Source organism: Lagenorhynchus albirostris, chromosome 18 (assembly GCF_949774975.1).
Source record: "Lagenorhynchus albirostris chromosome 18, mLagAlb1.1, whole genome shotgun sequence".
Lineage (NCBI taxonomy): Eukaryota > Metazoa > Chordata > Mammalia > Artiodactyla > Delphinidae > Lagenorhynchus > Lagenorhynchus albirostris.
The window spans coordinates 27,204,082-27,229,325 of record NC_083112.1 but is presented as its reverse complement, the minus strand read 5'-3'; positions in this window follow the sequence as shown (position 1 = coordinate 27,229,325).

Genomic DNA, 25,244 nt, shown 5'->3' with positions numbered 1-25,244 from the left:
CAATGGTGGAGTCTGAGCAGAGTTATTACAATAATTCTTCATTGAAAAAACTGGAAGAACATGGAACATGTAACATTCATCATTCCACGATACTTATCAAATTCTTCTTGGCAAAAATTATGAAAAATCATTCTTTGGAAGCTAGGAAGACCATCTGCTACCTCAGTTGCTGTTGCTTGTTCATTATTATTTTCCATGGCCACCTCTGTAGTTGACATTGGAGAGTATGCCCTACTAAGACCTACTCAGCTTCATGCTGGTAGACATTTGGTGTCCCCAATATTTTTTGAAGTTGAAGAGACATATACTTTTGCAGGCTAGGATAGTGGTTTATTTGGCAAAATATTTCAGCTTGTTGGCTTCCAAATATATGATTTCAATTAGTTCCATTTACAAGTACCTATAACCAAAGAGTTCATCTACACATATTTCCTAAGCCTTACATATCTGTGTTCAGAATATCCTCTTCTCTTTCAGGCTGTGTGCGATTACCTTAAAGGTATTTGACATAAGATGTTTTGTGAAACTGGAACAACCTGAATCTAATATATGCTACTAAGCTAATTCCCACTGGGTAGTGAAGGACATTTAAATAGAAGCTCTGAGACAAATTTGGAGTCACAATTACATATCCTGCTGTTTGGGGTTAAGAAGTAGTTGGTCATTGACACCATGGCAAAACCTCAAATAACTGAGCTCCCAGTCACTTTATAGTGCAGGACATGGTCCGAAAGAATCTTCCATAGAAGAACTATACACCTTGACATTTCTGCTTCAGTGCAATTTAAGTTCATATTTCTGATGATATTTTGCCAATAGCTACAAGATAAAAACCAAAAAACAGGGATATTCTAACATTTTATAACCGTTTATAGAGTTCCAGATTATGTAGAAATGTGATCTGCCTTCCAAATTGTCAAAGGCAGATACTTTAACAATGTTTTCCACAGCTGGAGAGGATGAAAAGCTTTCTAGCCTGTTGTGTCAATATCCTCACTGTTCAGCTTGTGATTATTAAGCCAACGTCATATGCTTTAGAATTTTTGTTACAAACATACCTTATTTCCAAATATCATTTTTTTCTAATTGTATAGGCTGTAAACTAAATTTCTACAACTAATAGACCCCCAAATACAGTAGATTAAATAAAATAGATCTTAGGGGCTTCCCTGGTGGCGCAATGGTTGAGAATCTGCCTGCCAATGCAGGGGACACGGGTTCGAGACCTGGTCTGGGAAGATCCTACATGCCATGGAGCAACTAGGCCCGTGAGCCACAACTACTGAGCCTGCGCGTCTGGAGCCTGTGCTCCGCAACAAGAGAGGCCGCAATAGTGAAAGGCCCGCGCACCGCAATGAAGAGTGGCCCCCCCGCTCGCCGCAACTAGAGAAAGCCCTTGCACAGAAACGAAGACCCAGCACAGCCAAAAAAAAAAAAAATCTTAATATCTTTCTCAACATAATAGTTTTGGGATTGGTAAATGGTCTAAAAAGAGTTAGGCTGCTCCTCCCCAATCCTTCCAGGGATGCAGATTCTCTCTACCATTTTGGTCTGATTTCCTTTCAGGTGTAGCTCTCATACACATGATTATATCTGGCTCATGTGACCAGAATAACATGCCACTCCTCACGAAGGCAGAAAAGGGGCGGAGGTAAGCAACTCTTTTTTTGTTTCTTTATTTTCCAGTTCTACATTAAAAAAAAATTATTGGAGTACAGTTGATTTACAATGTTGTGTTACTTTTAGCTGTACAGCAAAGTGATTCAGTTATACTTATACATATACCCACTCTTTTCTAGATTATTTCCCTATACTTTAAGGCCGTGTCTTGGAACTCGCATATGTCACGTTTGCTCATATTCCATTGTCCAGAACCTAATTTCATAGGTATCTCTGTGTGAAGGGAGGCAAAGAAATACAGTCCTCTACTAATTAAGGAAAGAAAGTGAAAATAGACATTTGAGAGACATAATATAAACTCCAACCTTAGTCCTTTCCATTCCATTAGCTCCTGACAAGGTGTAAGGATAAAATAGAAACTATTTACCATGGCATACTGATGTCTCCATGGCCATTCTTTCTAAATAATAAAGCTGGGAGGGTGAAGTATATAGTTTGTGGCATATTTCATTATATCATTAATTTGTCTGTTTCTTCTGATATAACAATAAAAACTCAATAACATCTTAAGATTCTCTAAAGTCCACGTTAAACAATGCCTAAATACAAAGTTTTCTGATTAGTAATAATTGTTAATTAAATGGAAATTTCTCCAGCTGAGTTTGTGGGAGAATTATGGTGGAGAAAAAATAGCTAAAATAATTGTCTTAGGTAGGGTGATGTCTATGAAATCTATTTTTCCTTGTCATTTATTAAAGCAATTTGCCATCCAGAATCATCCTTCTTCTCTGTCGCACATGTGGGGAAAATAGCTTTATTTTATTCAGTAATATTGAGATGTGAGAAGTCACTTCCCATAATCAAAATATTTTACCCTGTGAGCAGACAGTCCTGAACTGCAAATGTGAAGAAGGAGAGCATAGGTTCTACCTATTCTTTAATAATACAGTTGATGCATTGAGCAAAGTCTAAAATTCCTTTGATTTAAGTGAACTTGCCTCAAGATATTGGACATTTTACATTCCGGTTTCAAACAAAGAATGCTGAAATGGCTGTGGCATAGTTCTGTTATAGAAAAGCTCTTTTCTATGACAGAAAGGATTGTTTGCTTTCCTGTTAAGAATATTGTTAAATGCCCCTCCAGGAGTTGAAGAGGGTTGCTGCTCAAAATTTATCTTGATTCAAGACACATAAATGGTGCCCCTGATTTACAGTGTTGTTTACATTTTAAAATTCTCTCTATTGTACTTTGCTCTAGATCAACATATATATTTAAGAATTTTAACCCAGGTGAACTGTAAAGAAATGAGTTTTATAAGTCTGTCTTAAGTCATTGTAATTAGCATGAAGCATTATATTTTTATGCACAATTAACAGATGAAATTTCAAGGTTTCTTTTTGCTATGTTTAAATTCCAAGCAAAATGTGGTTTTAATTTTGAATCAGACTTAAATCTTTTCAGAATTAAAGAGAATACTTGTATCAAAAGTATAGTATTTGCTTGAAAGAACATTTTATGAATAAGTTCAATAAAAGAAGATTTATAAGCTTTATCAATCAACAACTATATACCTTACAGAAAACACCATTCTGGCAAATTTAACCTTTGTTATTTGTTAATATGCTGTGTTTTCAAGGTATGGTGTACTTGGACTTCAACTGCTGGCATGGATTTTTAGGTATTCTTTAGAAAGTGTTCTATCCTTCAATCACATCTGACTTCTTTGAATAGAGAATGGAAAGTGACAAGGATAATTTTTTTTGTAATTGATTTTTTTCATTTTTATATTAATAATTGTGCATTTTTAAACAGAAACTCATGTTGAAAAGCTTGTAATAGAACATAATATTACCGTGACTCTCCATTCTCTTGTTCCACTTTTTAAAAAATGTATTCTGTCCTTTGAACTTACTGCTTTCAACTTTTTATAAAAACTATTTGAAGAGAGGCTGGTTTTCATTATCCTATTTGTTAATATTTTCAATGCACTGATATTACCCATTTATATTTTTATATTATTTGTTGACATTATTACAATTTTACATTCTTGTGCATTATTTGGGGATGCTCTGGGATTCCTATTTATTGGTTTACCTCCATGTTTTGGTCAAACACATCTTCTAACATCTTCCTAAAAAAGAGTGGGTGGGGAAAATTGTTTTTGACAATTTCTGAAATTATCTTTATTTTCCTCTTTTCCTTGGTTTATGGTTTTTATAATTTGAAGATTATAAGATAAAAATAATTTACTTCAGGCTTTTGAAATCCGTGCTCCCTTAAAACTTCTCCATGATTTGAGTAATTTAATGCAATTGTTAACTATTTTACCATGACATTTTTGTTTGAATTTTATTATATTTATTTTTTTATACAACAGGTTATTAGTTACCGATACTATACATATTTATATATATATATCAATTCCAATCTCCCAATTCATTACACCACAACTATCCACCCTCCCCCCCACCCGCCATTTTCCCCCTTGGTGTCCATACATTTGTTCCTACATCTCCATCTCAATTTCTGCCCTGCAAACCGGTTCATCTGTACCATGTTTCTTGGTTTCACATATATGTGTTAATATACGACATTTGTTTTTCTATTTCTGACTTACTCCACTCTGTATGACAGTTTCTCGATTCATCCATGTCTCTACAAATGACCCAATTTCATTCTTTTTTATGGCGGAGAAATATTCCACTGTATATATGTACCACATCTTCTTTACCCATTCATCTGTTGATGGGCATTTAGGTTGCTTCCATGACCTGGCTATTGTAAATACTGCTGCAATGAACATTGGGGTGCATATGTCTTTTGAATTATGGTTTTCTCTGGGTGTATGCCCAGTAGTGGGATAGCTGGGTCATATGGTATTCTATTTTTAGTTTTTTAATGGAACCTCCATACTGTTCTCCATAGTGGCTGTATCAATTTACATTCCCACCAGCAATGCAAGAGGGTTCCCTTTCCTTCACATCCTCCCCAGCATTTGTTTTTTGTATATTTTCTGATGATGTCCATTCTAACTGGTGTGAGGTGATACCTCATTGTAGTTTGATTTGCATTTCTCTAATAAGTAGTGATGTTGAGCAGCTTTTCATGTGCTTCTTGGCCATCTGTATGTCTTCTCTGAGAAATGTCTACTTAGGTCTTCCACCCATAAAGGGATTGGGTTGTTTGTTTTTTAATAGTGAGCTGTATGAGCTGTTTATATATTTTGGAGATTAATCCTTTGTCCGTTGATTCATTTGTAAATATTTTCTCCCATTCTGTGAGTTGTCTTTTCACCTTGTTTAGGGTTTCCTTTGCTGTGCAAAAGCTTTTAAGTGTCATTAGGTCCCATTTGTTTATTTTTCTTTTTATTTCCATTACTGTAGGAGGTGGGTCAAAAAAGATCTTGCTGTGGTTTATGTCAAAGAGTGTTCTTCCTTCATTTTCCCCTAAGAGTTTTATAGTGTCCAGTCTTACATTTAGATCTCTAATCCATTTTGAGTTTATTTTTGTATATGGTGTTAGGGAGTGTTCTAATTTCATTCTTTTACATGTAGCTGTCCAGTTTTCCCAGCACCACTTATTGAAGAGGAGTCTTTTCTCCATTATATATCCTTGTCTCCTTTGTCATAGATTAGTTGAACATAGGTGCATGGGTTTATGTCTGGGCTTTCTATGCTGTTCCATTGATCAATATTTCTGCTTTTGTGCCAGTACCATATTGTCTTCATTACTGTAGCTTTGTAATATAGTCTGAAGTCAGGGAGTCTGATTCCTCCAGCTCCGTTTTTCTCCCTCAAGACTGCTTTGGCTCGTCAGAATCTTTTATGTCTCCATACAAATTTTAAGACTTTTTGTTCTAGTTCTGTAAAAAAATGCCATTGGTAATTTGATAGGGATTGCATTGAATCTGTAGATTGCTTTGGATAGTATAGTCATTTTCACAATATTGATTCTTCCAATCCAAGAACATGGTATATCTCTCCATCTGTTTGTATCATCTTTAATTTCTTTCATCATTGTCTTATAGTTTTCTGCGTACAGGTCTTTTGTCTCCCTAGGTAGGTTTATTCCTAGGTATTTTATTCTTTTTGTTGCAATGGTAAATGGTAATGTTTCCTTAATCTCTCTTTCAGATTTTTCATCATTAGTGTATAGGAATGCAAGAGATTTCTGTGCATTAACTTTGTATCCTGCAGCACTACCAAATTCATTGATTAGCTCTAGTAGTTTTCTGGTGGCATTTATAGGATTCTCTACGTATAGTATCATGTCATCTGCAAACAGTGACAGTTTTACTTCTTCTTTTCCAATTTGTATTCCTTTTATTTCTTTTTCTTCTCTGATGGCTGGGGCTAGGACTTCCAAAACAATGTTGAATAATAGTGGTGAGAGTGGACATACTTGTCTTGTTCCTGATCTTAGCGGAAATGCTTAATTTTTTCACCATTGAGAATGATGTTTGCTGTGGTTTTTTCATATATGGCCTTTGTTATGTTGAGGTAGGCTCCCTCAATGCTCACTTTCTGGAGAGTTTTTATCATAAATGGGTGTTGAATTTTGTCAAAACCTTTTTCTGCATCTATTGAGATTATCATATGTTTTTTCTTCTTCAATTTGTTAATATGGTGTATCACATTGATTAATTTGCCTATATTGAACAATCCTTGCATCCCTGGGATAAACGACACTTGATCATGGTTTATGATCCTTTTAATGTGTTGTTGGATTCTGTTTGCTAATATTTTGTTGAGGATTTTTGCATTTATATTCATGAGTGATACTGGTCTGTAATTTTCTTTTTTTGTAGTATCTTTGTCTGGTTTTGGATCAGGGTGATTGTGGTCTCATAGAACGAGTTTGGGAGTGTCCCTTCCTCTGCAAATTTTTGGAAGAGTTTGAGAACGATGGGTGTTAGCTCTTCTCTAAATGTTTGATAGAATTCATCCGTGAAGCCATCTGGTCCTGGACTTTTGTTTGTTGGAAGATTTTTAATCACAGGTTCATTTTCATTGCTTGTGTTTGCTCTGTTCATATTTTCTATTTCTTCCTGGTTCAGTCTTGGAAGGTTATACATTTCTAAAAATTTGTCCATTTCTTCCACATTGTCCCTTTTATTGGCATAGAGTTGCTTGTAGTAGTCTCTTAGGATGCTTTGTATTTCTGCAGTGTGTGTTGTAACTTCTCCTTTTTTATTTCTAATTTTGTTGATTTGAGTCCTCTCTTTTTCTTGGTGAGTCTGGCCAATGGTTTATCAATTTTGTTTATCTTCTCAAAGAACCAGCTTTTAGTTGTATTGATTTTTGCTATTGTTTTCTTTGTTTCTATTTCATTTATTTCTGCTCTGATCTTTATGATTTCTTTCCTTCTGCTATCTTTGGATTTTGTTTGTTCTTCTTTCTCTAGTTCCTTTAGGTGTAAGGTTAGATTGTTTATTTGAGAGTTTTCTTGTTTCTTGAGGTAGGCTTTTATTGCTATAAACTTCCCTCTTGGAATTGCTTTTGCTGCATCCCATAGGTTTTGAATCATCGTGTTTTCATTTTCATGTATCTTTAGATATTTTTTGATTTCCCCTTTGATTTCTTCAGTGATCTCTTTGTTATTTAGTAACGTATTGTTTTGCCTCTATGTGTTTGTGTTTTTTGCGGTTTTTTCCCTGTAAGTGATTTCTAATCTCATATCATTGTGGTCAGAAAAGATGCTTTATATGATTTCTATTTTCTTAAATTTACTGAGTCTTGATTTGTGTGACCCAAGATGTGATCTATCCTGGAGAAAGTTGTGTGTGCACTTCAGAAGAAAGTGTAATCCGCTGTTTTTGGATGGAATGTCCTATAAATATCAATTAAATCTATGTGGTCAGTTGTGTCTTTTAAAGCTTGTGTTTCCTTATTAATTTTCTGTTTGGATGAATTGTCCATTGGTGTAAGTGAGATGTTAAAGTCCCCCTTTATTATTGTATTACTGTCGATTTCCTCTTTTATGGGTGTTAGCAGTTGTCTTATGTATGGAGGTGCTCCTAAGTTGGGTGCATATATGTTTATAATTGCTATATCTTCTTCTTGGATTGATCCCTTGATCATTTTGTAGTGTCCTTCCTTGTCTCTTGAAACATTCTTTATTTTAAAGTCTGTTTTTTCTGATATGAGTATCGCTACTCCAACTTTCTCATGATTTCAATTTGCATGGAATATCTTTTTCCATCCCCTCTCTTTCAGTCTATATGTGTCCCTAGGTCTGAAGTGAGTGTCCTGTAGAAAGCCTATATATGGGTCTTGTTTTTGTATCCATTTAACAAGCCTGTGTCTCTTGGTTGGAGCATTTAATCCATTCACGTTTAAGGTAGTTATCGATATGTATGTTCCTATGACCATTTTCTTATTGTTCTCGATTTGTTTCTGTAGGTCATTTTATTCTCTTGTGTTTCCCATTTAAAGAAGTTCCTTTAGCATTTGTTGTAGAGCTGGTCTGGTGGTGCTGAATTCTCTTAGTTTTTGCTTGTCTGTAAAGCTTTTGATTTCTCCATCAAATCAGAATGAGGTCCTAGCCAGGTAGAGTAATCTTGTTTGTACATTCTTCCCTTTCATCACTTTAAATATGTTATGCCACTCCCTTCTGGCTTGTAGGGTTTCTGCTGAGAAATCTGTTCTTAACCTAATGGGAGATTCCTGGTATGTTATTTGTCATTTTTCCATTGCTGCTTTCAATAATTTTTCTTTGTCTTTAATTTTTTGCAATTTTATTACTATGTGTCTCAGCGTGTTTCTCCTTGGGTTTATCCTGTATGGGACTCTCTGCACTTCCTGGACTTCGGTGGTTATTTCCTTTCCTATGTTAGGGAAGTTTTTGACTATAATCTCTTCAAATATTTTCTCAGGTCCTTTCTCTCTCTCTTCGCCTTCTGGGAGCCCTATAATGTGAATGTTGTTGTATTTAATGTTGTCCCAGAGGTCTCTTATGCTGTCTTCATTTCTTTTCATTCTTTTTTCTTTATTCTGTTCCACTGCAGTGAATTCCACCATTCTGTCTTCCAGGTCCCTTATCCATTCTTCTGCCTCAGTTATTCTGCTATTGATTCCTTCTAGTGTATTTTTCATTTCAGTTATTTTATTGTTCATCTCTGTTTTTTCTTTAAATCTTCTAGGTCTTTGTTAAACATTTGTTGCATCTTCTTGATCTTTGACTCCATTCTTTTTCCAAGGTCCTGGATCATCTTCACTATCATTATTCTGAATTCTTCTTTCTGGAAGTTTGCCTATATCCCCTTCATTTAGTTGTTTTTCTGGGGTTTTATCTGTTCCTTCATCTGGTACATAGCTCTCTGTCTTTTCATCTTTTCTATCTTTCTGTGAATGTGGTTTTAGTTCCACAGGCTGCAGGATTGTAGTTCTCCTTGTGTCTGCTGTCTGCCCTCTGGTGGATTAAGCTATATAAGAGGCTTGTGCAAACTTCCTAATGGGAGGGACTAGTGGTGGGTAGAGCTAGCTGTTGCTCAGGTGGGCAGAGCTCAGTAAAACTTTAATCTGCTTTTCTGCTGATGAGTGGGACTGGGTTCACTCCACTCTTTGTTGGAGTTTTGGCCTGAGGTGACCCAACACTGGAGCCTACCCAGGCTCTTTGGTGGGTCTAATGGCATACTCTGGGAGGGTTCACACCAAGGAGTATTTCCCAGAACTTCTGCTGCCAGTGTCCTTGTACTCACAGTGAGACACAGCTACCCCCTGCCTCTGCAGGAGAGCCTCCAACATTAGCAGGTAGGTCTGATCCAGTCTCCTATGGGGTCACTGCTTCTTCTTCTGGGTCCCAATGAGCACACTACTTTGTGTGTGCCCTCCAAGAGTGGAGTCTCTGTTTCCCCCAGTCCTGCCAAGTCCTTCAATCAAATCCCGCTAGCCTTCAAAGTCTGATTCACTAGGAATTCCTCCTCCCATTACCAGACGCCCAGGTTGGGAAGCCTGACGTGGGGCTCAGAACCTTCACCCCAGTGGGTGAACTTCTGTGGTATAAGTGTTCTCCAGTTTGTGAGTCACCCACGCAGCAGTTATGGGATTTGATTTTATTGTGATTGTGCCCCTCCTACCATCTCATTGTGGCGTTTCCTTTGACTTTGTATGTGGGGTATCTTTTTTGATGAGTTCCAGTGTCTTCCTGTCAATGATAGTTCAGCAATACGTTGTGTTACTGGTGCTATCTCAAGAGGGAGTGAAAGCACATACTTCTACTCCTCCATCTTGAACCTGAAAGACCATGACCTTATTTTTACCCTGTGAAAGTCAAAATACTTAACTCTGGCGATCTGAAATTTCTAAATTGTGTTAAATGATGCATTTACTTTTCATTCACTGTTTGGACCTGGTAGGCTATTTCCATGTGGAGTTTTATGCCTTTTTGTTCTAATATTATCTCATTAGAAATTTCCTCCACACTGTGTTCTTTGGAACTCTTAATTAGAGAGATTTTGCTATTGCTCCTTCAATTTGTTAACTTTTTTCCTTACTTCTCAACTCTCTTAGCCTTTCTTTTACCCTCTGGGAGGTCAACTTTAACTTCTAATCTCTATCCAGTAAATTTTTGTAACATTTTACCTTTTATAACTTTAATTGACAATGGTTAGTTCTTGTTTTCTTTTGTTTCTTTTTATAGTGGCTTATTCTTGTTTCACAATGAAATATCTTATCTTTCTGATAAATCAATTTTTTTTGAAAAATTTCTCTGTTTAATTCCTTTCATGGTTTCCTTTCATTTCCTCCCTGCTTCATTTTAGAGACTTTTTTTAAAATCATATTTAAGGTTAAATATCTAAAAAGCAAATGAAATTTTCCCATGGGTTGACCAGTTTGTCATATGGTTAGATAGTTTTACCGTCTGATTTTTTTAGTGGGGCTCCTCTCTCCAATCTTCTAAGCCAATCTTCTAAAGCCATTCTATTTATACAGAGAGAGATCTTCTACTTTGTTGTGACAAGATTGAGGGAGTGAGTGGAAAAGAAGGGGAATAAGGGGAGCAGTAAAGAGCCCCACATGCCTTCTCAGTCCCTAGTGAGAGAAGGCAGCTGGGGCCATACAGTTTATTATGGTAACCTTCATTTATGTTCTCTTGCCCTATCCTTTATATCTGCTTTTCTCTGAAACCTCTCAAGTTCAGGTTCTCAGACATATCTTCTAGGACTGGTGGTGAAGGGAGATGTATCCAGGTCACACTGTGTGTCTTTGGGGACCTGACCCCATTCTACTCCATTAATAGACATTTAAACAATTTCTGCCTCCACCTTGCCCCCATCTTCTGCAGAAGAGTTTTCTTCAAGTTTCTGAGATTTTCTTAACTTCTGTCATGTGAAACAATTTGCTTCTTATCTGTGTTATCCTCTGTAACCCTCATTCATCCACTTTACTCTTCACATAAGTCAAGGTTACAAATATCCTCTAGTTTCATCAGATTTGAGTATTAGGTTACAGTTATGTTTCCAGCTTATTTTAATACTCGTGAATGATTTCTGAGTCTAGGAATGATGTTTACTGTAAACAAGGACAGTTGAGTCATTCATAAAATGTATAGTCAATAGAGTGATATTTATCTACTCTTACACTGTCTTGTAGAACTAAAAATCACATTTTCATTCAAGAATTTTACTCTCTTTTCAAAAAAAAAGAAAAGAAAAAGAAAACAACGTTTCCTCATGAATTTACTCATCTGTTCTCTGACTACTTTTTGACTGCTGTGCCAGGCATTGTGCTGTTTGCTGGGGATTCAAGGATGAACAAGGTATTTTGCCATCTGGCAAGGGGTACACACAATTAAACAGGCAATTGCACACTAGTAGAAGTAGAACAGTATTTTACAGGAGCTCATAAGAACAACATCTGTCTTGGAATTATGGCATCAAGCAAGGGTTAGTACCTAGTGCAGAAAATTATGTCTAAGCTGACATTTGAATGGTGAGTACGAGTCAGCCAGGTTAATTTAGGAGGGAAAGAATGTCATAGCAGAAGTGTGGAAAGATCTGAAGAAGAGAGATGGCAGAAAACATTCAAAGAAATGATGTACATTTAGCAAGGCTTGTGGGAACTGAAATGTGGTGGGGAGAGGAGCCTGAAAATGTCAGTAGAGGTCAGGCTCTCAGTGTCTTAAATTTAATGTGAAGATGTTTGAATAGTTAATAAGGAAAATGGGGCATTCTTCTGAGGTGAAGTAAATGAAGTTGGGTGAAAAAAAGTGTTAATAAGAGATGTTAGAACATAATTTTGTAATCCAGCCTAGTTACATCAGAGGTTTCTAATGGAATTATAACAAAGATGATAGCAAGAACTATATAGATCAACACCATCATTTAAGTAATGCACAATTAGAAAAATAAGATTTTTTTTATTATGTTCCCATTTGTATTCATCTTTGTGTTTAAAATTCAACGAATTTCTGCCTTTTGCAAATTCTCAGCAGCCTTTGGGGGATTATTATGCCTGGTTAATGGAATTTTCAGGGATCCATAGCTTAATCCATTAACTTTATTGATGTGACTTTTAGAAGAATATTCCTAGGTAGATGGTAGTGATGAGACTTCTAGAACTCACTATATGGTAGATATAATTTTCTAAGTATGCTTCTAAGAGATTGTGCTTCACTGATCATAGGACTTCTAGGTAACTAGCCAATAATAAGCTGTATTGTAAATAAGTTGTAAAACTAAAAATTAGCTCTTTAATGATTTTAACTAACCATTTCTTAAAATGTCACATACAGCTTCATAACTTCATGAAAATGGCTTTTCTCTTAGAAATAATATTTAATAAAAATAAAGAAAATAGAAATGAAAGAAGTAAACAATTCAAAAATATTTCACAACTTAAAACATCAAACATAATTTTGATAATATAAATTAAGTTGAATATATTGATAGTAAATATATTCAGTTAATTTTCTATTATTATGGAATGGAAGAAATTAAGTCAGGAACTTCCATTTTTTTTAGATTCCAAATCACTGTTTTAGTATCATTTCCTTCCATAAAGTCATCCTTGTGACAAGAAGTTATAGAGCAATAGTATTACAAGGTTAATTCAATATAAATAATTAAATTAGTCAGACCAAATTTTAACATGCAAAAAAAACCCCAATATTACAGCAACTCAGATTTTCATGAAATAAACCACAAGAAGGATATGAAGATGAAACTACTTTTAATGAGATAATACAAAAGGGGTAACTGTGATGACCAATGGTTAAGAATCTGTATCTCTACCCTTTCCCCCATTTTTGGAAAGACTTTCTGGCCAGCTTTCCTCATATGAAACAATGCTATCTCAGAAAAGAGAAGCACTAAACAGAAAACAATGATTAAGTGAGGTGGCAGACAAAAGATGAGTAGGTTTTAAAACCTTGAAAGGAAAAGTTGCAAAAACTGGCTAAGTAAATTAACACTACCAATACGAATTCTGTCTAAAATTCCAGATATAGATTACATGGGTTCATCAGGCAATGGTAGACATCAAAAGATTTTGGTGATGTCTGGGTGCCAGTGGACACACTGAGACTCATTGGAAAAAATAGCTTCTTGTGGGGATATATAAAATTGGGACTGAGAAAATTTTAAGATAAAATTGCAGTGATGTTGGTGTTATGCTTTCAGTGGAATCATAATGCTATAATTTCTATTTTGAATGTTTATCCCATGCTAGGTAGAATACTAGGTTGTTATATGCAGTAACTAATTTAATTTAATCCTTAAAGCACACCATAATTAAGCATTTTATGAACATTTTAGAAACAGAAAATCATGTCTCAAAAGAAGGATGTAACTGTCCAAACTGAACTTACTAAGTAAGTAGTATAGCTGGCATTTGAATCCAGCTCTGTCTTATCCCAAGTCATACACTTGCCCTTCAATGCTGTGATGCTTAATTATCATTAAAATATTGGCCTAGACAATTTTTTTCTTAATCAATAGAAAGTCTTCATATATTATCAAGACATATAAACATATTTGGTATATATATATATACACTTTTCCCGTTTGATTCAATTAATTATTTTTGGTAGATACAATTTTGGATTTTCTTTTATTTATATTTAACATCTTTACTGAAGTATAATTATTTTACAATAGTGTGTTATTTTCTGCTTTATAACAATGTGAATCACCTTTACATATACATATATCCCCATATCTCCTCGCTCTTGTATTTCCCTCCCATCCTTCCTATCCCACCCCTCTAAGTGGTCACAAAGCACCGAGCTGATCTCCTGGTACTATGCAGCTGCTTCTTGCAAGCTATCTATTTTACATTTGATAGTGTATATATGTCAATTCTACTCTCTCATTTCGTCCCAGCTTACCCTTCTCCCTCTCTGTGTCCTGAAGTCCATTCTCTAGGTCTTTGTCTCTATTCCTGTCCTCCCCCTAGGTTCTTCAAAACCAATTTCTTTCCCATATATATGTGTTAGCATACGGTAGTTATTTTTCTCTTTCTGACTTACTTCACTCTGTATGACAGAATCTAGGTCCATCCACCTCACTACAAATAACTCAATTTCATTTCGTTTTATGGCTAAGTAATATTCCATTGTATATATGAGCCATATTTTCTTAATCCATTAATCTGTCAATGGACACTTAGGTTGCTTCCATGTCCTTGTTATTGTAAATAGTGCTGCAATGAGCATTTTGGTACATGACTCTTTTTGAATTTTGGTTTTCTCAGGGTATATGCTCAGTAGTGGTTTTGCTGGGTCGTATGATAGTTCTATTTTTAGTTTTTTAAGGAACCTCCATACTGTTCTCCATAGTGGCTGTATCAATTTACATTCCCACCAACAGTGCAAGAGGGTTACCTTTTCTCCACAGCCTCTCCAGCATTTATTTTTTGTAGATTTTTTGATGATGGCCATTCTGATCAGTGTGAGGTGTAACTTCATTGTAGTTTTGATTTGCATTTTTCTAATGATTAATGATGTTGAGAATCCTTTCATGTGTTTGTTGGTAATCTGTATATCGTCTTTCGAGAAATGTCTTTTTGGTCTTCCGCCCATTTTTGGATTACATTCTTTGTTTCTATGATATTGAGCCACATGAGCTGCTTGTATATTTTGGAGATTAATCCTTTGTCAGTTGCTTCATTTGCAAATATTTTCTCCCATTCTGAGGATCGTCTTTGCATCTTGTTTATGGTTTCCTTTGCTGTGAAAAAGCTTTTAATTTTCATTAGGTCCCATTTGTTTATTTTTGTTTTTATTTCCATTCCTCTAGGAGGTGGGTCAAAAAGGATCTTGTGGTGATTTTTTGTCATAGAGTGTTCTGATATGTTTTCCTCTAAGAGTTTGATAGTGTCTGGCCTTACATTTATGTCTTTAATCCATGTTGAGTTTATTTTTGTGTATGGTGTTATGAGTGTTCTAATTTCATTCTTTTGCATGTAGCTGTCCTGTTTTCTCAGCACCACTTATTGAAGAGGTTGTCTTTTCACCATTGTATATTCTTGCCTCCTTTATCAAAGATAAGTTGACCATAGGTGCATGGGTTAATCTCTGGGCTTTCTATCCTGTTCCATTGATCTATATTTCTGTTTCTGTGCCAATACCATACTATCTTGATTACTGTAGCTTTGCAGTATAGTTTGAAGTCAGGGAGGCTGATTCCTCCAACTCCATTATTCATTCTCAAGATTGTTTTGTCTATTGGGGGTCTTTTGTGTTTCCATACAAATTGTGAATATTTCTTTGTCCTAGTTCTGTGAAAAATACCTTTGGCTGTGGATGGGGATTGCATTGAATCTGTAGATTGCTTTGGGTAGTAGAATCATTTTCACAATGTTGATTCTTCCAATCCAAGGACATGGTATATCTCTCCATCTCGTTGTATCATATTTAATTTCTTTCATCAGTGTCTTATAGTTTTCTGCATACAGGTATTTTGTCTCCTTAGGTAGGTTTATTCCTAGGTATTTTATTCTTTTTGTTGCAATGGTAAAAAGGAGTGTTTCCTTAATTTCTATTTCAGATATTTCATCTTTCATGTATAGGAATGCAAGAGATTTCTGTACATTAATTTTGTATCCTGCTACTTTACCAAATCCATTGATTAGATTTAGTAGTTTTCTGGTGGCATCTTTAGGATTCTGTATGTATAGTGTCATGTCATCTGCAAAGAGTGACAGCTTTACTTCTTCTTTTCTGATTTGGATTCTTTTTTTTTTTCCTTTTCTTCTCTGATTGCTGTGGTTAAAATTTCCAAAACTTGTTGAATAATAGTGGTAAGAGTGGGCAGCATTGTCTTCTTCCTGATCTTAGTGTAAATGTTTTCATTTTTTCACTATTAAGAACAATGTTGGGGCTTCCCTGGTGGCGCAGTGGTTGGGAGTCCACCTGCCGATGCAGGGGACATGGGTTCGTGCCCTGGTCTGGGAAGATCCCACATGCCGCGGAGCGGCTGGGCCCGTGAGCCATGGCCGCTGAGCCTGCGTGTCCGGAGCCTGTGCTCCGCAACGGGAGAGGCCGCAACAGTGGGAGGCCCTACCACAAAAAAAAAAAAAAAGAACAATGTTGGCTGTGGGTTTGTCATATATGGTCTTTATTATGTTGAGATAAGTTCCCTCTATGCCTGCTTTCTTGAAGATTTTTATCATAAATGGGTGTTGAATTTTGTCAAAAGCATTTTCTGCTTTTGACAGATTGAGATGATCATATGGTTTTTCTCCTTCAAATTGTTAATATGGTGTATCACATTGATTGATTTCCTTATATTGAAGAATCCTTGTATTCCTGGGATAAACTCCAGTAGATCATGGTGTATGATCCTTTTAAGGTGCTGTTGATCCTGTTTGCTAATATTTTGTTGAGGATTTTGCATTTATAGTCATCAGTGATTTTGGCCTACAGGCCAATATCTTTGTGACATCTTTGTCTGGTTTTGGTATCAGGGTGATGGTGGCCTCATAGAATGAATTTTGGGAATATTCCTCCTTCTGCTATATTTTGGAAGACTTTGAGAAGGATATGTCTTAGCTCTTCTCTAAATGTTTGATAAAATTTACTTGTGAAGCCATCTGGTCTGGGCTTTTTTGGGGGGAGAAGATTTTTAATCACAGTTTCAATTTCAGTGCTTGTGATTTGTCTGTTTATATTTTCTATTTATTGCTGGTTCAGTCTCAGAAGGCTGTGCTTTTCTAAGAATTTGTCTATTTCTTCCAGGGTATCTAGTTTATTGGCATAGAATTGCTTGTCGTAAGCTCTCATGATCCTTTGTATTTCTTCAGTGTCAGTTTTTACTTCTCCTTTTTCATTTCTAATTCCATTGATTTGTGTCTTCTCCCTTTTTTTCTTGATGAGTATGGCTAATGGTTTATCAATTTTGTTTATCTTCTCAAAGAACCACCTTTTAGTTTTACTGATCTTTGTTGTCATTTCCTTCATTTCATTTTCACTTATTTCTGATTTGATCTTTATGATTTCTTTCCTTCTGCTAAATTTGGGTTTTTGTTGGTTCTTCTTCTTCTAATTGCTTTAGGTGTAAGGTTAGGTTGTTTATTTGAGATGATTCTTGTTTATTAAGGTAGGATTGTATTGCTATAAACTTCGCTCTTAGAATTGCTTTCGCTGCACCCCATAGGTTTTCAGTCATCGTGGTTTCATTGTCATTTGTTTCTAGGTATTTTTTGATTTCCTCTTTGATTTCTTCAGTGATATCTTGGTTATTAAGTAGTGTATTGTTTAGCCTCCATGTGTTTGTATTTTTTCCAGGTTTTTTCCTGGAATTGATATCTAGTCTCATAGTGTTGTGGTCAGAAAAGATACTTGATATGATTTCAATTTTCTTAAATTTACCAAGGCTTGATTTGTGCCCCAAGATATAATCTATCCTGGAGAATGTTCCATGAACACTGGAAAAGAAAGTGTATTCTGTTGTTTTTTGATGGAGTGTCCTATAAATATCAATTATGTCCATCTTGTTTAATGTTTCATTTAGAGCTTATGTTTCCTTGTTTATTTTTGTTTTGGATGATCTGTCCATTGGTGAAAGTGTGGTGTTAATGTCCCCTACTATGATTTAGTTACTATCAATTTCCCTTTTTATGGCTGTTGGTATTTGCCTTATGTATTGAGGTGCTCCTATGTTGGGTGTATAACTATTTACAATTTTTATATCTTCCTCTTGGATTGATCCCTTGATTGTTATGTAGTGTCCTTCTTTGTCTCTTGTGATAGTGTATGTTTTAAAGAGAAGTTTGTCTGATATGAGAATTGCTACTCCAGGTTTCTTTTGATTTCCATTTGCATGGAAATCACTTTCAGTCTGTATGTGTCACTAGGTCTGAAGTGGGTCTCTTGTAGACACCATATATACAGGTCTTGTTTTTGTATCCATTCAACCAGTCTATATCTTTTGGTTGGAGCATTTAGTCAATTTACATTTTAGGTAGTTATTGATATTCATGTTCCTATTACCAGTTTCTTAATTGTTTTGTTTTTGTTGTTGTAGGTCTTTTTCTTCTTTTTTGTTTCCTGCCTAGAGAAGTTCCTTTAGTATTTCTTGTAAAGCCGGTTGGTGGTGCTGAATTCTCTTAGCTTTTGCTTGTCTGTAAAGTTTTTAATTTCTCTGTCAAGTCTGATTGAAATCCTTGCTTAGTAGATTAATATTTGATGTAGGTTTTTCCCTTTCATCACTTTAAATATGTCCTGCCACTCCCTTCTGGCTTTCCGAAAATCCGCTGTAAGATCAGCTGTTAACCTTATGGAGATTCTCTTGTATGGTATTTGTTGCTTTCCCCTTGCTACTTTCAATATATATTATTTGTATGTAATTTTTGATAGTTGATTAATATGTGTCTTGGAGTGTTTCTCCTTGGATTTATCCTGTGTGGGACTCTGTGCTCATCCTGGACTTGACTAGTTCCCTTCTCATATTAGGGAAGTTTTCAACTATAATCTCTTCAAATATTTTCTCAGTCCCTTTTTTTTTCTCTTCTTCTTCTGGGACCCCTATAATTCGTATGTTGGTGTGTTTAATGTTGTTCCAGAGGTCTCTGATGCTGCCCTCAATTCTTTTCAATCTTTTTTCTTTATTCTGCTCTGAGGTAATTATTTCCACTATTTTATCTTCCAGGTCACTTATCAATTCTTCTGCCTCAGTTATTCTGCTATTGATTCCTTTCTGAGAATTTTTAATTTCATTTATTGTGTTGCTCATCATTGTTTGTTTGCTCTTTAGTTCTTCTAGGTCCATGTTAAACGTTACTTGTATTTTCTCCATTTTATTTCCAAGATTTTGGATCATATTTACTATTATTAGTCTAAATTCTCTTTCCAGTAGAGCATCTATTTTCTCTTCATTTGTTTGGTCTAGTATTTTTTAACCTTTCTCCTTCATCTGCTGTGTATTTCTCTGTCTTCTCAATTTGCTTACCTCACTCTGCTTGGGGTCTCCTTTCCGCAAGCTGCACGTTCATAGTTCCCGTTGTTTTTGGTGTCTGCTCTCAGTGGGTAAGATTGGTTCAGTGTGTTGTGTAGGCTTCATGGTGGAGGGGACTGCTGCCTGTGTTCTGGTGGATGAGACTGGATCTTTTCTCTCTGGTGCACACAACAGTTTCTGGTAGTGTTTTATGGGGTGTTTGTGAACTTACTATGATTTTAGGCAGCCTCTCTGCTAATGGGTGGTATTGTGTTCCTCTCTTGCTAGTTGTTTGGCATAGGGTATCCAGTACTGTAGCTTGCTAGTCATCGAGTGGAGCTAGGTCTTAGCATTGAGATGAAGATATCTTGGAGAACTTTCGCCATTTGATATTATATGGGGCCAAGAGATGGACCAGTGTTCTGAACTTGGCTCTGCCACCTCAGAGGCTGAGGCCTGACACCCTGCTCATTTACCTTAAGGAGAGAGAACTTTGCCTTCCTCCAGAAAAGCTGAAAAGTAGCTGTCCCTCAACCTGGACTATAACTGGTTGCTCTAGATGCATTTACTTTCCCTTCTGGGGTCTGGAGAAGAACCGAGAGTATATATTTATTTTATTTTATTTTTTGAAGTATAGTTGATTTTCAATGTTGTTTTAATTTCTTCTGTACAGCAAAGAGATTCAGTTATACATATATATATATATATAAATTATTTTTATATTCTTTTCCATTATGTTTTATCATAGAATGTTGACTATTGTTTTCTGTGCCATACAGTATGAATTATTGTTTATCCATTCTATATATAATAGCTTACAACTTCTAACCCCAACCTCCTCTTTCACCCTCCCTCAACCCCCTCCACCTTGGCAACCATAAATCTGTTCTCTATGTCAATAAAGCTTTATATTCTTAAAGAACTCCATCTGATATCAGAGAGTTTCCTGGATTGCTAACAATTCACCTGCCACACTTTAAGAATAACTGACTGGAATTACTGAGTAACTGGTGAAAATAATAAACAAGGCAAAATTTTATCCCAGTATGCTCAAGAACTTAATACCTCTAATGCCTGCTTTCTAGCATTTAATATAAATAACAGGGAGTTTATTTTTTCACTCTTCTCTACTTCAGTAGATTCTCTTTTAAATTCTATGTTAATTTACTATTTCTTCTATCTATATTTGCTTATCTCCCCCAATATCTTCCTTTACTTTCTTTTTGTACGCTTACCCTTTAATTTATTTCCCCTTCTTTCACAAAATCTCTTTTCTCATATTTCCTGTCACAAATTCATGTTTAACTTGTTATAGAAGCTTCCTCACAGTCTCATAAATATTCAGGTTAATATGAATTCCCTTTATCTTTTCACAAAGGTATATAGATTATTTATAGGTCTAAATTGCTCTTGTCTTTATTTTTTCTGGCAAGGGCTGATCTCTGTTACTTCAGACTTACTGACAACTTTTACTGCTGAATCCTAACAAAAATCCACCACTCACCTCTTGAACTTTTTCCGTATTTATTTTGAGGATTCCAACAAAGCACAAAGATTCATAAGTAGTCTGCTTCCCACAAGAATCTTCAAGACTATTCCATTTCTCATAAATACATTAAATGAAATTCTTTAAAATCCATTAGAGAGCTCATGATTTCAAATCAGAGAACATGATTTTAACAGCTCAGATACAATTTAATCAGGATAATTTGTTGAAGTCATTCCCAAATATATGCTAAAAAATGTTTTTCCAAAGCTCCCTCATTCAATAAAGCCTTATTAGTTTTGAAATAAACTTGATTTCATCATTAAATATATTTTAGGGTTTTATCACAGATCAATTTAGGCAATTATATTCTACAAGACATTACAATGAATAATGAACACTATATTGCATGTTTTCTTTACTCACAATGGTGATTATTAATATAAGAATTTAAATTTGATGGTATACCCTACAGAGTCTATATCCAGATTAAAGATTCCAGATTTTTTTTATTTTTTAACAAACTGTTTATTTTCCATCAATTTATTTTCATTTCCTATTGAGTCTGTGGGAGAACAGTTTAAGACCACTCAGTGGTGGTCCCTACCCATTCAGTGGCCTGAGCAGTGCCTGCGTAGCCCAGTCCTGGGGGGAGGACCTATGCCCACAGACCAGACTGTGACCTCGGGTAAGTAGCAGAAAACTTGGGAGCTGGAACAGCCCACTCACTCTGACACTCTTCTTTGGGCACAACTTTTCCAGCAGTGGCCTGGAAAACTATTCACAATCTTCAGGGTCTCTGCAGAGGCAGAGATCAGGCCAGACCTCCTAAGATGGTCCACGGGAGAGGGTGTCACACATGTACAGAATATCCAGGGCCAGTATCTACCACCTCAGACCCGGTGAGCAAGCTGTCCTGTTGTTGCCTGGATGGCAATGTCCACCCAGCACAGAGGAGACACAGAGCAGTGGTGGCAGGTTGACACAGGATGCCTCTGGGAGAGGCTGGTGTGCAGCCCTGGGATCTGTAACAACCAGAAGTCTCAACTCCTGGAAGGAAGCCAGTTAGTGAAGCTCCAGGAACAAAGCAGCAGCAACAGTAGTGGTTCCAGTGGCAGTAGAATCTTCAGCTCAGCTCACTGGCCATTATTCCTGGACAACAGGATGCTGACATCAGCCAGATTTTCAATGGCAACAGTGGCATGAGCTGCTAGCAGAAGCTTCATCCAAGTGCTCTTCATATATATGATGTAGATGCCATCACTTTTACTTTTGTAGATGGGCTGTTCCCTTGGGAAGTCAAGGTTGATGCCACCCAAGTGGGTTCCTGCTGCAAAGAATTTGAGGATGCCTTCCTTCTACATTTTCAGGACATCAAGGTCTCCAGACAGTGTGAAAGTTTCCCTTTAATTTAGGACAGAAACAGAGAACAACACTGTATGGATACCTCTTGGGAGAACAGAAAAAGCCTAGGTTTCTTAATTAAATTTTTAAAAGACTATGATATCAGTTATTATAAAAACATAACTCTTATTTATTTTAAAATAGCGATTAGTATGATTAATTTGGAAATGGAAAGGGCAATGCATGTGATCTTGGCCAGTTCTTTATACATGATGAAACTAAAGCACAGATATGAAGTGACACAAGAAAGGAAATAGATCTTTTTTTGATGAACTCTGAAAATCTAGGTTACTGTTTTCACACAGAACTCAGTGTATTGCTATTTCTCCTTATCTTTATGTTCTTTAGTCTGTTTAAAACCAAAATCGAGTGTGTTTATAATCATAAAGTGTTAAGTGATTCATTAGTGATCACTATATAGAGCTTTGCAATAATTTCTTAAGAAAGAATAGTAAATAATTAGCATGATTTTAGATTGTTTTCCAGATACAGATTTCTTAAATTGATTGCCCTAAGTATTTTAAATTACAAAAAACCTATATCTTCTAGAAGATTTATTTCTAAAATAACTTTGATGATAGTTGCCTTCTTTTCTACATTCTTTTCCTATTTTCTTCTTTTCAATTATTTAATGGATGGTATTTGTTTGTTGTTATATAAATACAGCCAATGAATACCTGCCCTTTACCTTATGATGGTAGTCTGAGGATCTCTGGAAATGTGATGCTAGCACAAGTGAACTAATGGGTGGATTATGATAGATACTCTTTGTGATGAATACTGAAGAGGGCATGCAGAAGAAAAGCAAAACTAAAATCTAGTGCAGATTGAGGAATATTTATAAGTATACTTACATGTGTAGGTAATTTACATTTATATATATCTATTTGCTGTCTTTATTGGGAGAGTTAGAAAAGCCCCTTGCTAATAAGAACCTGCTGTATAAAAAAATAAATAAAATTAAATTAAAAAAATGCCTCTTTTTTCATTATGAGATACATGGGCCTGGGCCTTTAAGATGCTCTCTAAATATTATATGAGTAAGGAGAGAATGGGAAATTCTGATATTTATTTATTAGTTTTTGCTTTAATTTAAATTTGTATCTGTCAATATTTAATCACAACCATATTTTAAAATAAGTCTAAATTAGAGTGCTTTTTCTTTTTCACATTAAACAATGAAAATAGCATCTTTATAAAATAATCAGAAAATGTTGTTCAATCAATTTTTGAAAAAATAATTTGATTTTAATAATAATGATATTAATAACACTTACAGAACCTTTTTATATGTAAGGAAGTATGTTACAATAAATGAATAAGCTTACTTAAATCTCAAAATAACATTGTTATGTATCCACTATTATCAACTCCGTTTTATAGATGAGGAAACCGAGGTTAGTACAGTAATTTCTCTAAATTTAGATATTGTGAAAAAGCTGGAATTGAGATTATAATCTAGGAGTCTGACTCAGGGTCCATGATATGGCCTCCATGAAGTGGTAATAATATAGACATTATTTTATTTATTTTACTTCTGTGAAAGTCATGATTTCTTTGATAAGCATGTATTATTTTGAAATTGATGGAAAAAATCAGCAGTGATACAATCAAAAATTTTCCAGGGAATGAATAAAAAGGAACTTTGCTCAACAGTTTATAGAAATCCAGATATTTCAATTCAAATTGAACATGTGTATTGAACAGATGGCACTGTGAAACTGTTCTTATTTCTTTTGCTAAACTGTCCTGAGTTTGAAGAAATGATAGATTTTAAAGAATTTTATACAGTTAGTGCCAGAAAATAGCTTCTCAATATCAAAAGTGGTTAGTAATTATGGAATGCACTTTATTTTTTGTTTATGTTTTGGAGTGCAGATCTCAAGAAGTGTCTCAATTACAAAGCATCTGTGATCTTTCAAGTGTTAGTTTCCTAAGGTGCCGAAAATAAACTAGGTCCACTAAAACTCACTGTAAAATAGGAATTTCAGGAACAAGTAGATGTGTTCCTCAGACCATAACCAATATACAAAATCTACAATTCATGCTTGGGTCCAGGTTCTGTAACTTCTTTATGAAATTTCCTTTCTTTTATGTAATTTCTGAAAATAAAGCTAAGCACTACTAGCAACAATGTAAAACTGGTGATATGACTGAGATTTATTTAGATCTGATTCACTTCTTTACTCTTAGATTATTTCAGGACATGAGGGTATTTGTTGAGTTGATCAGAGATGATCAGTGACTAGTACCTTGCCACAATTCTGTACTCAAAGAACAAAGTTCATGAAATGTTCATGAAAATACAAGGACATAAAAATAATACATGGTATACACAGATGCTAGACATATGATGTGAAATCCATAATTGAAATAGCAAGTAATGGTAATCTGAATGTGTTTTTTATCTTACCAGCCAAACACACACATCTTATATAATAAAACATCTGAAAATAAAATGACAAATACATTTTGGTTAAATAGCTGTGCTTAAAGTATAATACAATTTGATAGAGACACTCTGAATACAAGTCTTAAGGAGCTATAATATGTGTTGTTTATTTTAAATATGTTAAATGAAAAAAAACAACAACAAAAAAGACTCTAACAGGAGTGCTAGGATAAACTGAGATGTAAACGTTGAACTATGTACTAAAAGGCTTTGGGAGAAAGGAACTAAAATGGAGTCTGGAAGGGAGATAGAGAAATTTAAAAGGAAAGAGAGAAAGTTAAAGAGGGGTCAGGAGTAAAGGTGTGCATGTGTGTTTGAAAAAGTAGGGCACACTTCCTGCATTTCTTCATACCAGCTCATTGTTCTTTCCCAAAACATTTTCCTGCCCAATTTATATTCTCTCTGAAAAATAAATCTTGTTAGCATAATATGACTGTTAACAAGTGCTCCAGGCACCTTACAGAAAATACTACCAAATTAAAATCTCAGGAAGGAAGCCCATTTCCTATCATCAAATAACTCTACTTATTCTCGTCTACATTCCTAACTGGTAGTTTGCATTTTAGTTTTAATATGTATAAAACTTTGCTTTACTCCAACATTCCTGAAGAGCTGTTATAGGGAAGCAAGTTTTAAATTACATGCATTTGATGGGAAGTCAGGCCCAATGGATTTGGAGGCAGAATAGTAAGGAAAAAGAGTAGGTGATAGAAAAGGGAAGAATGCAGAAGAGAAAATTATGCAATTTTTAATGACCTGGGGATAGGCCTTCATTAAATAACATAATTTCAAATAAAGTGAAAACATGAGTAGGTGCTTTTGCTTCACTCACTTTTGTTTAACGGAGATGTTTATACACTAGTTCACATTTCTCAACTCCAAATTGTTTGTTTTTTTCTTGGCTTTT